Source organism: Bos taurus, chromosome 22, assembly GCF_002263795.3.
Source record: "Bos taurus isolate L1 Dominette 01449 registration number 42190680 breed Hereford chromosome 22, ARS-UCD2.0, whole genome shotgun sequence".
NCBI classification, from domain to species: domain Eukaryota; kingdom Metazoa; phylum Chordata; class Mammalia; order Artiodactyla; family Bovidae; genus Bos; species Bos taurus.
In genome coordinates, this window is record NC_037349.1 from 27717994 (window position 1) to 27733624 (window position 15631).

Consider the following 15631-nt stretch of genomic DNA (forward strand, 5'->3'; position numbering starts at 1 on the left):
GGGAACAGTTTTACTTTTTCACATGTGAGTATTTTTCACACATCATTCATTGAAAAGATTAGGTGCTTTCTTTCACTCAGCATAGCTATTTAGTATTTGTCCATGGGAAATGTATTGCGTTTATCAATAGTTCATTTCTTATTATTGCTAAGTTACATTCCATTGCTTGGATATGTAGCAGTTTGTTCATTCATTCATCTACTGATGGGCCTGGAATGTTTCCAGTTTGGGGCTATTACAGAAAAAGCTGCTGTGATCATAGGTGTGTGAATATATGCTTTAATATCTGCTGGGTAAATACTTAGGAGTAGAATGGCTGGATCATCTAGTAGGTGTATGTTTAACTTTTCAAGATTCTGCCAAACCATTTTCCAAGATTGCCTAATTTTACATTCTCACCAGTAGTGCATGAGAATTCCAGTTGTCTTTTAACCACTCGCAATGGTAAGACCTTTTAAGTCATTCCTAAAGGTACATATATCACTGCGGCTTTAACTTGCCTTTCACTAATGAATAATGATGTACTTATTTGTAATTATTTAATGTGCTTATTTGTCATTTGTATGTTTTCTTCTCTGAAGTGTATGTTCAGAATTTTGCCTACATTTTTTGAGAATTTTCATATATTATTTATATATTATATATTATTTATATATTTTAGATGCAAATCCTGTATTAGATATGTTGCTTTGCAGATATTTTCTCTCAGTCTGTGACTTTGTCCGTTCATTCCCTAAAGAATGTGTTTTGAAAACACTTTAATTCTAATGAGGTCTACTTGATCAGTTTGTTTTTTGTAAATCAAGGTTTTGATATTATGTCTAAGAAATGTTTGCCTACCCAAAGAATGCAAAGATTTTCTTCTGGAAATTTTAGTTTAAGTTCTTTCAGTTAATATTTGTGTATGGTAGAAGAAAAGAAATATTTCAGTGTTTTAGTATTATTTGTTGAAAAACTCTTTTCCACCTCTGAATTTGCCTTGTATCTATGTCAAAAATCAATTGTCCTTATATGCATGGGCATATTTCTGAAATCTCTATTCTGTGTCATTGATCTATTTGTCTAACTTGATGCTGAAATAAAATGTCTCAATTACTGTAACTTTTTAATAAGTTTAAATCAGATAGTGTGTTTCCCAACTTTGTTCTTCTTTTTCAAAGTTGTTTTGGCTATTTTAGGTCCTTTGCATTTTTGTACACATTTTAAAGTAATCTTACCAATTTCAAAAAGGCCTGCTGGGATTTTGACTAGGATTTTCAATTATCAAGAGAGTAGTATTAAAATCTTCCATTGTAGTTGTGGATCTGTCTGGTTTTCCTTGCAGTTCTATCGTTCTTGCTTCAGTTGCTTTGAAGCTCTGTTATTAGGTGCATAAATATTTTGGATTATTTTGCCTGCTTGATAAATTGATCCCTTTATCATTATGAAGTGACCTTTATCACTGGAAATATTCTTTGCTCTGAAATCTAATTTGTCTGATATTAGTACAGCCCCCTTTGCTTCCCTTTGAAAAATGTTAGCATGGTGTATCTTTTTTACCATCTTTTAATTTCAATGTATGTGTGTTTATATATTTGAGGTGTATTTCTTCTGAGTTGGATCTTGCTTTTTTATCAGTTTGACAATCTCTGCATTTTAAGTGGAGATTAAAGGCATTTTAACATTTGATGTGATTAAAATTTAATTTGTTCATCTTGCTATTTATTTTCTTTATGAAAATATCAGGTTTTTGTTTCCTTTCTCACATTTTCTTCCTTCTTTTGATCAAATATTTAGTTTTTAAATTGTGCCTTGCTTCTTTTATCAGCCTGTTACCTTGAAATTTAACTTCAAGTGGTGGTGCTACATTTCACGTATTAGAAAGTTCATAATTATATACTTCAATTTCTTTCCTCTTTGTCTTTGTGTTATTATTATCATATATTTTTCTTTTACAGACATTATAAACCTCACACCCATTGTGACTGTTTTTGTTTAAACACTTAATTATCATCTAAAGAGGTTTAAATAATAAGAAAATATAGTGTATATCTACCCATGTAGTTAGCATTTCCAGCTAACTCTTTATTCCTTTTTGTTCATCCATATATCCACTGGGTATCATTTTCCTTCTGCCTAATGGACTTCTTTTAACATTACTTGTAATGCAAGACTAATGGTAGGGAATTATTTCAGCTTTGTATGCCTGAAAAGGCTCCATTGTACTTTCATTTTAAGATATTTTTACTGAATATAGTTATATATTTTGGGTTGATGGGTTTTTTTTTCTTCTTTTCTCTCAGTACTATATAGATGTTACTCTATTGTTTTTCAAATGTATTATTTTCAATGTGAAATATGCGATTTCCTTATTTTATTTGTAAATGTAATACAGCTTTTTTGTCTGGCTGCTCTTCCAATTTTTCTTTTTAATTCCTACTTTTAAGCAACTTGATTATGATGTGCCTTGGTGTGATGTTCTCCATGTTCCTTGCATTGGGAGTTGGTTGAATTTCTTAGATCCATGGTTTTATCATTTTTAACAAGTTTGGGAACTTTTAGCCATTCATATATTTTTTCTATCCCTCTTCTTTTTTTGTGGACTCCAATTACATGTATATTAGGCTGCTTAAATTTGTCCCACAGCTTAATAATGTTCTATTCATTTTTAAAAAATCACCTTTCTTTGTGTATTTCATTTTAGATACTTTTGTATTGCTGAATCTTCAAGTATATTTACATTTTCCCTAGCATGGTGAATTATCCACTAATATCATTCAGTGTTTTTTTCCTCTTAGATATTACAGTCTTCACATCTAGAAGTTAGATTTGAGTTTTTGAATCTTCCATGTATTACCTAACTTTTCAAATGTAAGGAATACAGTTATACTAGCTCTTTTTATATTTTTGTCTTCTAACCCCAACATCTATGTCAGTTCTGGTTCAATTTTGGTCATTTGATTTTTCACCTCATTATTGTCTTATTTTTAATATCTTTGCATTCCTGGTAATTTTTTTTTTAATGTCAGGTATTGTTAATTTTATCTTGTGGGATATTGGCTATTTTATATTTCTATAAATATTATTAAGCTTTCTTTTTATGTACAGTTCAGTTATTTGGAAATCATTTAATTTTTTTTTTCCAGTTTCCTTTCTTTAAGACTTTTTAAGCAGAACCAGACCAGTGTTTAATCAGGGCTAATTTTACCCACTAGGCAAGGCTCCTTTGGTTACTATACCCACTGCCCTGTGAATTTTGAGTTTTTTCCATGTGGCTGGAGAGAATAGGCTATTATTGGCCCTGCCTGGGTTCAGTGCCCTGTAAAGGTGCTACACACCTTTCCGGTGACCTTTGTGGGGCTTCTGGTAGTTTCCTCGCACATCACATAAATTAGTCCTCTACTGAATATTTGAGAGACAGTCCCTCCAGTTCTCTGATTACCTTCTATGTAGACCCTCCTTGTTGGTACTCTGCCAACTCTAGCAGCTCTACTCTCTCCAGACTCTCAGCTCTGTCTCTTCATCTGGGGAGTCCACCAGGTTCTGCATCAATTCTTCCTTGTATTGTGGCCTGGAAACTCTCAAGTCAGTATGCTGGGTCAATTGTAAAGCTCACTTTATTTTTTTAATATCTTTCTGAAATTACTTTCCTTCATTGCCTCATGTCCAATGTCTTGAAAAACATTGGTTCATATATATATTTGGTTTTTCCATTATTCCAGGTGAGAAGTCCCAGTTACTTCACATCAGTTGGATACAGAAGTCTCCCTTAATCCATTTTTGATTAACTAAAACATGCCCTGATTTCTTGTGGCAGACCATAGGAACATTTGTGCACTCTTCATGAACAGAAAGATTTGCCAAAAGCTGTCCACATAAATTTCCCTTAACGTACAAATGGCAATGTAATCTGTCACTGACTGAGACACCCACATGTATTTAATATTTGATGTTGCATTGAAAAAGAAATAGATAATCAAAAACATAATAAGCACAAAGTCTTCCTGTTTATCCTCTGTAGTATTTTGTCATCCTGGGGATGGTTTAAATATTCTGTCCCTCCATGCATGCCCAACCTCCTGATCCATGCCTGTAGATCTCCTACAGGCCACCGCCCTTGAAATTTTACAAGCAAGTTTGTTGACAGAAAATTACTATCCTACTCTACCCAGATGGTAATGTTCATTTGAGGCCACTGAATACCAGGACTTCCTCCAATTTATCACAATTAAACACCTGTGCTAAATAAGTTGCATAGCTCCACTGTGGATTTAAAGCCACGAAATTGTAACCATCAAAATCTCTTTTTCATTTAATGGGATAAATAGTGTGAGGGCCCTCCAGATGTTGTTTAAAGATAATGCATGATGTTTTGAGCAGGGAATTCCTCTAGAGGCTTTTCAGACTTTGGTTAATCTTTCTCTTCCATCCTCTGTGTTGCTTCTCTGATGGGATGACTCTATGCTTAAATGTCGAGATTCTGCCTCCCTACTTATCACATTCTTATTTTTATTTTGTGGCAAACCTCCCTTATATTGCTCCAGGAAAGGCATAAAAATTACTTATGATATTAAATGAGGATTAAGAACATGGGCTTGGATATCTGAGAAGGCCAGATTGAAGTTCCAGCCATTTCCCTTACCAGCTGTGTGACCCTGGGTCTGTTATTAAAGATTTATGGCCCACAGTTTCCATCCACTCCCCTTTTAAAAAAGAAATATCACAAGAAATTTTGTATAGACAAGATAATGAATGTAAAAAGGGTTGAGTACAATACCTTCCAACAGGAAATGCTCAGTAAAGGTGACATTTTGATACTCAATAAGTTGGTAGTGATAGTAGGTATCAAATTGTCACCACCCTTTATAATAATTCTCGGTGCAAAGGTTACTTTCAGAGTCTGATGGGCTATCCATTGTTAAATACCTGATACATTACCTCACTATTCTCAGCCAGATGTCTCAAACTGATGGTCCACAGGAAAGCAGCATGAAGTTTTTAAACATTAAAAACAAAATTAAGGAAAAAGTGATTTCCTATTGAATCCAGAGTTCAGTAAAAAGTCATACACCTGTCTTAAATGTTTGGAATGTCTTTTAGGTGTAGACTCAGGATTCCATGTGTTTTAACAGGAGGCAGCTATGAACTAGCTATCATGTTCAGTAGCGCAATGCTTGCCAATTTACCAGGACCCATCTATCTTATTTGCCTTCCCCACACCAAATTGAGAGGCACCCTCATCCAGCACAGGAACTCTTCATTATCCTTCCTGTCCTCTGCTTTATCTGTGACCCTGCATGAGGCTGCTTGATCTCCATAAATGAGATGCACTAAAGTTTACAAGGTATTTAGAATAGAAACTAATATAAAGAGCAGCATTTCTGTAAATGGTCTTTGTCCTGAAACATAATAAAATGATTTGGGGAGGAGTTCTGGCCATTCTGCCTTTTGGTGTTTGAGCTGAGACTGCAAGTAGTCACCAAACATGAATTCTGCTTTGCTTCTCTGGCATAAAACTAATATGAGCTGGGTTCATTGCTGAACAAAATAAAAATTCCAAGTATCCCTCTCAGTTTGGCGTGATAATGTGAATAAGTGAAAGATATATATGTAGCTCTTGATTAACGTCATTAAAGAAAGAGGCATGCCCCTCTCCTGCCCTTACTTGTCCTCTTGGGGCCAAACTGTGGGTATGATGACTGAAGTTGGAGTAGCCATTTTGTAATGAAGTAGAAGGCAAGAGTTGTGGATGATGAAACAACAAATTAAAAGGCACCTGGATTCCTGGTACTCTTTGTGCCAACTTACCTGTCCTGGACTACCTACATTTTTATTAGAGAAGTATATATTTCAGTAATGTTTATGCCACCATTATTTGGGAATTTCTGACACTTAAAGATGAAATTAATAAAACTGATACTATTATATATTGATATGACACATTTAATATCAACTATTATGTTGATAATACATTTCCTATATAATTTATAGAAATAGGCATCTCTGACATTCACATTAATTAATGATCTGCATTAATTATGTTTTCCATGTGACTTTTCTTCATTTAAATAGTTCACACACTTTAAAAAATTATTTATCATCTCTTCTCACTAATTCTACTTTATGTATATTAAATTCTGTTGTACTTTAGTATTGTATATGTATTGTATTGTATTTTTGTAACAGATTTGTTGAGATATAATCCACATGTCATAGAATTTACTCACTTAACATGTATAATTCAGCTTTAATATGCTCACAACCTTGTGCAACCATCACCAGTATCAGTAGTACTGTCACTTCCACTTGCTTTCCATTGGTTCAAGCAAGTCATATAACCTTGAGAAGGAAAGCCTCCTGTAGAGAGGCGTCTCATACCGGAAGGCAAATGCTATGAAGAAGAATGCAATCTAACACACATATTATTCCCACTAGGTAGATATTAGGGGTCATGGTGATGAGAGTATATGTGGTAGAGAAGTTGAGATTTGAGTAGGTGTTATATTGAGTTGGATTTGCTGATAGAAGGAAATGGCCTTTAAGAAAAAAATGTCCTTGTAATTTGAAGTACAATGAAGAAAATAAACAAATAAAAGTATTGAATAACAGTAAGAAAAGTATTGAAGAAATACTTTTGAATAAAAAATAAGAAAAGCATTCTTACAAGAGAGGAATTTTTTTTTTTTTTTTAATTGAGAGTGTTAAATTAGGATGTAATGTAAGGCCAGCTGTAGCAGAGAGTCTTGACTGAAAAGTTACAGTTGATTTAAAAAACCAACTATAAAAATAGTAATTAAAATATGAAAATAGCTTTCTTATGTAATAGGTACTGTTTTGTGTATTTTACATGCTATATCTCCTTTGATCTTCACAATAACCAGATGCAATAGGTCCAGATAATATCTTTTTTTTTTAACCATGTTACAAAACAATTCACTTTATTTTATTGCAGTACTTGTCCATATCCACGAGTCACAGACTGTAACCAGAAAAATCCTAACAGTTACAGGTTATACAAATGGTTTTGCAAAAGAGGAACTAAGTAAGATGCTTCTTAATATTAAAGCAAACCCTCCAAACGACTGGAACCAGATGAGCTAACTGAAACTCAGAGAGGCAAATGTCATTCAATATGAAATTTCCTATTGCTTCCAATCAAGAATCATAATTCATACTGAATAGAAAAAGCCTAAAATAACATACACCATAATTTTAACAGTGAAATTATGTGTTGGGTAAAGTTTCAGGGAAATTTCCATTTATTTGTATCTTCTTTAATTTTTTTTTTTCAGCAATGTTTTTTCCTTAGTTTCCAGTATACAAATCTTGCACCTCTTTGGTTAAATTTATTCTCAATTATTTTATTTTTTCTGATGCTATTGTAATGGATTTTCTTAACTTCCTTTTCTGTATATTGTCACCATGCTTATTGAACTTATATGCGGAGTACATCATGAGAAATGCTGGGCTGGAAGAAGCACAAGCTGGAATCAAGATTGCTGGGAGAAATATCAATAACCTCAGATATGCAGATGATACTACCCTTATGGCAGAAAGTGGAGAATAACTAAAGAGCCTCTTGATGAAAGTGAAAGAGAAGAGTGAAAAAGTTGGCTTAAAGCTCAACATTCAGAAAACGAAGATAATGGCATCCTGTCCCACCACTTCATGGCAAATAGATGGGGAAACAGTGGAAACAGTGGCAGACTTTTTTTGGGTGGGGGCTCCAAAATCACTGCAGATGGTGACTGCAACCATGAAATTAAAAGACGCTTACTCCTTGGAAGAAAACTTACGACCAACATAGACAGCATATTCAAAAGCAGAGATATTACTTTGCCAACAAAGGTCAGTCTAGTCAAGGATATGGTTTTTCCAGTGGTCATGTATGGATGTGAGAGTTGGACTATAAAGAAAGCTGAGCGCCAAAGAATTGATACTTTTGAACTGTGGTGTTAGAGAAGACTCTTGAGAGTCCCTTGGACTGCAAGTAGATCCAACCAGTCCATCTTAAAGGAAATCAGTCCTGAATATTCATTGGAAGGACTGATGTTGAAGCTGAAACTCCAATACTTTGGCTACCTGATGCGAAGAGCTGACTTATTTGAAAAGACTGTGATGCTGGGGAAGATTGAAGGCGGGAGGAGAAGGGGGCGACAGAGGATGAGATGGCTGGATGGCATCACGGACTTAATGGACCTGAGTTTGTGTAAACTCCAGGAGTTGGTGATGGACAGGGAGGCCTGAAGTGCTGCAGTCCATGGGGTCGCAAAGAGTCAGACACGACTGAACAACTGAACTGAACTGAACTTCATTTTCAGATTATTTATTGCTAGTGTGTAGAGATACAAGAGATATTTACATATTGATCTTGCAGCCTTGAACTTTGCTGAATTTATTATCTTTAATAGGCTTGTGTGTGTGTGTGTGAATTCTTTAGGATTTTCTCTACATAGAATCGTGTAAGTTGTGAAAAAACATGGTTTAACTTCTTTGCCTGGTGGCTCAGCTGATAAAGAATCCTCCTGCAATGCGGGAGACCTGGGTTCTATCCCTGGGTTGGGAAGCTCCCCTGGAGAAGGGAAAGGCTACCCACTCCAGTATTCTGGCCTGAAGAATTCAATGAACTGTATAGTTCATAGGGTCGCCAAGAGTCGGACACAGCTGAGCAACTTTCACTTTTAAATGTGAATGCCTTTTGTCTTAGGCAATTTTACTGCCTAATTGTTCTGGCTGGAACTTCTACAGGAGAGTTAAATACCAGTAGTGAAGTGGGCTTCCCTCTCTGGTCCTTAATCTTAGGGGGAAAGCTTTCAGGCTTTCACTGTTGAAACGACGTATTACTTTTAAACATAGAAAACCACATGATTATTTTAGGCAACTAATAAAAACTGAAAATAGAAAAGTAGAATGAAATCTATTTGAGAAGTTCTTTAATGTATAAAGCTCCCATTGATCTCTTAGTATTCTGTAGGAGAAAATGACAGATTAATATTGAAAGGGAAGCTAGAGTCAGCCACACAGGACTACAAAGAGATAACTAGAGACACCTTTCCTTGGGGAATAAGAAGGACTAAACCATCAGTGGGATAGAATGAGAACATTGAAGACTTGAAATTAGGTACTCCCTAAAAGATGTAATAAGGAGAGAGCTGTCTTCAAAAAGAGAACTAGATATTTCAGACTGCAAGGCCAAGATCAAGATAAAGGAATAGTAGTTACTAGTTGCCACTCACTATAGTTAAAGAATTATGAAAACCAACATGACTGAAGAAACAGCAACTTAGAAGAAACTGCTAGGGTTGAAGGCTTAGGGTTTCTGAGAAAGAAGCACAATTAGGGGAAAACAGCAAGAAGTATGACTTGCCAATCTGATCTATGTTAGTAATGGTCAATAGCTCATTATACTGAAATTGTGGGTTCTGTGTTTATGGCTTCCATTTAGTACATTCTTAATAGATATCAGTCACTGAGCAACGATTTCTATTCATTCTTATAACAGCCATGTGAGAGATACAGTTTTGGTTTCATTATATAGAAAGGGAAATTGAGATTCAGAAAAGTGAAAGTGAAAGTTGCTCAGTTGTGTCTGACTCTTTGTGACCCCATGGACGATAAAGCCCATGGAATTATCCAGGCCAGAAAACTGGAATGGGTAGCCTTTCCCTTCTCCAGGGGAGCTTCCCAACCCAGGGATCAAACCCCGGTCTCCCGCATTGCAGGTGGATTCTTTACCAGCTGAGTCACCAGGGACAGATTCAAAAAATTTCTGTCCTTTTTTCTAGCTACACAGTGAGTAGATATTAGAAATAGGATTGGAGTCTAGAGTTTTTGTTAAATGTTGTAATTTTCATAGATGATACAAAATATTTTTTAGTATAGGTACCTATATTCATACCATATGGTCAGTTTAGGTGAGGTGATGCTAAGATAACAAAGAGGCCCCAAGCTTCAGTGATTTAAAACAATATTCCATATCCTCTTCACTATGCAACACAGAATAACAGAGTATGTGTCTTCTATGCCAAAATTTCGGTAGTCCATGATTCTACCATTTCTCCATTTCCCTCTTGCTATCCCTTTAATTTTTTACAAATTAATGTGTCTGTGTGAGCGGTACAAACAGTTTTTGAGCATGAAAGAATGTAAAGTGAAAATCAGCATCTCCATTTTAGACTGACATTTTGAATAAGGAAAGTTGTATGTGAGGGCATTTTAAGCTCCTTAAAGAAAAAAATCATATCAAATTCAAGATATAGCAATAGCAGTGGTTCCTGTCATTTTGAATTGTTTAGTTTCAATATAAAGCATCCAAATCTAAAAATACATCTTGACTACATAAAATTTTTCAGGAGAGTTTTTATTAAAGTTTTTTATTAAAGGGCAGAAGTTCAGCTTAATCTTAAGCAGAATGAAGGATTACAAGCCATTAAAGTGTCTGAAAAGATATTGAATTTGGTTTTGACACATGGGAAAAGTAGATTTTAGCTTTGTGTGTGTGTATGTAAGAGGCCACTGAAAATAAGAGAATTAAAATTGTCACACTGTGTGCGTAATGACCCATCATATTTATGAAGTTATTGCAGTGATAAATTTGTAGTTTTCACTGATGCCAGGACTAGTAATGTGTAATGCATTTAACAAATAAACTTCCATACAGAAAATATCATTGACCTTTGAATCTCAAAAGACAAAGATTTACAAGGACCATCATCCCCAAATAAACTATTTGATTGATGTTCGTGTGTTTTCTTGTAGCAGCAACAGAAATGCAACAAACTGCCATTCCACAATGAGAATAAAAGAGGAGAAATACCTTCCCAAGTGTGAGATAGACCAATTTGCATTGAAAATTGATAATTATATAATCTGATTTCTCCTGATTCTTATTTTAAAGCATTTATTTTTGTTCTATAATTGAAAGCGTTAAAATAGCATATGATCATGGTGAAATGGTTCTTTAAAATAGTAGAATTTCAGGAACATAGATTAGTTTTATTTTAATCATAAATTCAACTGGGATGTGAGGACTGCTTCCTGTTGTGCTACCCTGCTGCCTTCAATGTGAAACATCTAGAAAGAAAAATCTGTATTTGCTTTCTTTCCTAGCTGGCCACAACTCACCCCATTGCAATCTGTCCTCTTAGTTCACCTTAAAATTATATAATTGCATTTATTTATTCATTTCTTATTTTTTGGTCATTCATTGATTACTATTAAGCATTTGCTTGTGTGTATCAGGCAGTGTCCTCATCCGTGGGAAAGTAAGACTACCATCCATATGGTCCCTGGCCCTTAGACTTTCTATCTGCCAGAGGGTGAGATAGAGGAAAAATACCAATAAATAAATGCATGACGAGAATAAATCCAGAGAATATAAATTCTATAAAGAAAGTAATGTAAGGTGGTATGATAAAGTAGCTGAGTAACAATGGGTGCATACAATAAATTAGGAACTTGAAGAAGTCTCTTTGAAAATATGATATTATGTTGAGAGGCAAATGATGAGAAAAAGTAAACTCAGAAGAGAATTACATACAAATTGCAGAGTAAAAACAAGACCCAGAGTTGGGCACAAGCTGGGCTTATTCAGGAAACTAAAAAGTTCCTTCTGCACTGGCCAACTTTGTTCTCTCTGTATGCTTCTTCTACCTCTCTCTGTACTGCAAGGAGGTGATAAAAGTGGATAAGAGCACAAGTTCTGGAGGCTGGTGAGTTGTAATTGAATCTGTATTCTTCTACTTCCTCCTTTGCGAGCCTCTGTTTTCTCACCTGTAACGCGTAGGACTGTCTTGTCAGAGTTCTTACAGGAAACAAATGACATATCCAAATAAGGTTAATTTGAGGAGGTTTATTTGCAAAGGGGTAAATTACAAAGGCATATGTGGGGTATAAAGGAAGTAGGAGATTCCATTCCAGAACTCTTGATACATAGCAGCCAGTTTATTCCTGCCTCTAGACCAAAAGGGACAAGAGAGAGGGAGATTACGAGAACTCGAAAAGAGAGAGAGCACAAAGTCCTTTGAGAACAACAGTGACCCTAACTGAGACTGAATGGCTTATCATAAGATACTGAATATAGTTTTCTGTGTTTTACAATAAGACCTTATTATTTATCCATTCTATATATAACAGTTTGTATTTGCTAAGCCCAACCTCCCACTCCAGCCCTCTCCCAGAACCCTCCCCCTTGGCAACCACCAGTCAGTTCTCTATGTCTGTGATCCTGTTTCTGCTTCGAAGATAGGTTTATTTGTGTCATATCTTAGATTCCACATGTAAGTGATATCGTATGGCATTAGTCTTTCCCTGTCTGACTTACGTCACTTAGTGTCATAATCTCTGGTTGCATCCATGTTGCTGCAGCTGGCATCATTTCATTCGTTTTATGGCTGAGTAAGAGTCCATTGCATACATGTACCACATCTTCTTTATCCATTCATCTCTCAGTGGACATTTAGGTCATTTCCATGTCTTGGCTGTTGTGAATACTACTACTGTAATATGAATATTGGGGTGTGTGTATCTTTTTGATTATAGTTTTTTCTGGATATATGCCCAGGAGTGAAACTTCTGGATCATATTGTAGTCCTCTTTTTAGTTTTCTGAGGAACACCCATACTGTTTGCCACAGTGGCTGCACCAACTAACATTTCCACCATCAGTGTAGGAGGGTTCCTTTTTCTTCACACCCTCTCCAGCATTTATTATTTGTAGACTTTTTGGTGACGGCCATTCGGACTGTTTTGAGGTGATATCTCATTGTAGTTTTGATTTTCACTGTTGAGCATCTTTTCGTGTCCCTATTGGCCATCTGTATTTCTTATTTGGAGAAATGTCTATGTAGGTCTTCGCTCAGTTTTGAATTGGTTTTTTTGTTTTTATTGTTGAGTTGTATGAGCTGTTTGTATATTTTGGAAATTAAGCCCTTGTCAATCATATCATTTGCAGATATTTTCTTTCATTCTGCATTATTTTTTTCTCCAAAAATATATGCCAATTTGTAATGAGAAAAATAAGAGATGCTATCAAGAGGGGAATGCATTAATGGATTCAGGAAGCAGTGCGGGAAGGTGACAAAGGAAAGACAGTGAGAGACTCGGGGTGTCCAGCAGGTAGAGCCTCATCTTTCCCCCCACCTTCATTGCCTTTGCTCAGGCTCCCCTCCCTGAGAGATACAGGCTCAACTTTGGACCTCAGGGGGCTTGCTTGGATAATGGAACATACCCAGGCTTATGTGATCCTCCAACCTTCCTGAAGTCACTGAGTCGCTGTTCATGCCAGCATCCCTTGAACTTATGTGTATAGACAGAGCGTCTCAAATTTTAAGATAGAAGAGACTACTTTTAGAAGCTTATTGAAGACTCAGACATTCTACTCCAGCCCAGCAGTATATCTGGAAAGAAACATTGATATCTGCATTTTTAAAAGCCCTCCCAGATGATCATTTTGCTGGTGGTTAGTTAACCACCTAATAACAATCACGGGACAGTTATGGTATAAATGTACCTTTTTGGGTGTCAGTCTCATGCTTTTTCCTCCAACGGAAAGATAAGTGGTTACCTGCAGAGGCTCATGCTATATGACCTAGGGGCAGAGATATGTGAAGGCGGGCGGGCTGGATTTTGATAGGTGACAAAGCTAGGAATGGCTGGCAAGTGAAACAAATGACCCTGAACTTATCGTGAGAGCAGAGATGGACATGGTGCTCTTGGGGAACTTGAGCATTCTGAGGGTGTCAGGGCTGGAAGCGTAGGTGAAGGCCAGATTGTCCTTTTCCTATAGGAAGTAGCAGATCACTGAAGATTTTAGAACAAGAAAGTAAAAAGACATTTTATGTGCATTCTAACAAGGCAGTGAGCATGCAGACCAATGGGGCCAGACTTAGAGCCCAAAAGACCTGGGTTTGGGCCCAACTCTGCCTGGGCTTCCCTGGTGGCTCAGCTGGTAAAGAATCTGCTGTAATGTGGGAAACCTGGGTTCCATCCCTGAGTTGGGAAGATCCCCCTGGAGAAGGGAACAGCTACCCACTCCAGTATTCTGGCTTGGAGAATTCCATGGACTGTATAGCCCACGGGGTCGCAAAGAGTCAGACACGACTGAGTGACTTTCACTTCGCTTCTGCCTGTTAATGGTAAGTGATTAGGGGACAACTTAAAAACCTTTCACAGTTTCAGTTTCCTTTTCTCTAAAGTGAGCTTAATACAAATTTGTAGAGTCAACATAAAAGGCCTGTATTTTCGTATACATTTACACTCAGGTATCCAGTAAATGACGCTTAAAGGAGCTTAGTGTCAGAATGGGGAAACACAGGTAAAGATGGAAAGACTGCCTTCAGGGAAAGTGAAAAAACAGAGACTGTAACCACGCTGCGGTACTCTTTGTGGCCTTCCCTTTCTGTACTGATGGCATCTTCTCCCAAAGTCAGCAAAGCTCTTAGATGACAGCAGCTCTGTGGAAGCAACCGATCACTGCACTGCAGTAGCGTTTCTCAAAGTGGGGTTTTCCAACCCTGCTGACTCTTGACCAGCAGTCAACTGTCACACATGGTACATGTATTTTGGGGCGATTCCAGTAAACACACTTTTCATATGAATTTCACAAATAATGAGATGTAAGGTTTGTTGTGTTAGTTATAGAATTCTCATTACATTTTAGGGTTTTATATGTTTGACCCAGACTGATGGTCAGTTCATCTCGGCTAATGTGAAATTAACTGTGAAATTTGCATTTTTATTCCTATTGAATATGTTATACTTTTTCAAAATTGTTCAAGTCACAAAAAAAGGAGTTCATTGGGGCATAAAAGTGGTGATTAAATTGGAACATAAACACTACATACATCTCAGAAAGCATCACAACCATAAAGAGTGATGAGACTCTAGTACAAATCTGTAATATGAATAGGTATTGTTTTAGGAAAAATGAATCTTAAGTGACAATTTCATGAATATCCTAAATATTGTATGTACTTAAACTAGCAAAATATAGAAAATTTCCATATAAAACTTTATTCAATATTGGAATAAACCCATAGTACTATTCATATTATGCTTTTTTTTTTAAGTGACCTCGACCTCTCTGTTTTTCCTAAACAAGCTCAAAATAATACTTTCTGAAGCAAAGTTGATGACTTCTGCTGTCAGTGGTGGAAAAAAAAAGACCAGAACTACAGAGGCATCTTTCAAGGTTGCATTCATCTTGCCAAAACACAGGTACAAGTCACACCAGTGCCAAGAAGCTAATAACAACAGCTGCCACGTTAATGACAAATAGTGTGATCACAGGCAAAGCAGAATGAGATATTGGCAAAATTCCTTATCAAATAACACTGATGGATGTTGCAAAATATCAATGGGATACGTTGTGGAAGAGCAATTACACTCTTGTGTGTCTAATGGTAGATATTTCACTGTAGACTTGGGTGATGCCATTGATGGAGAGAGTATGAATTAGCTGCTCTTGGCATAAACGCAGTACATAAAGGAAGACGAAGTGCTTGACATGCTTTATTCTGTTTATCCAGGATATAGGAAAAGGGAGGTGTCTGTTGTTTTACAATTCTTTTTCATGATCTGTGAGCCAGACTAGAAAATGTGCAATGAAATCAGTCCCACTGGACTCCAACAACCCATACGTAGCATGGATGGAG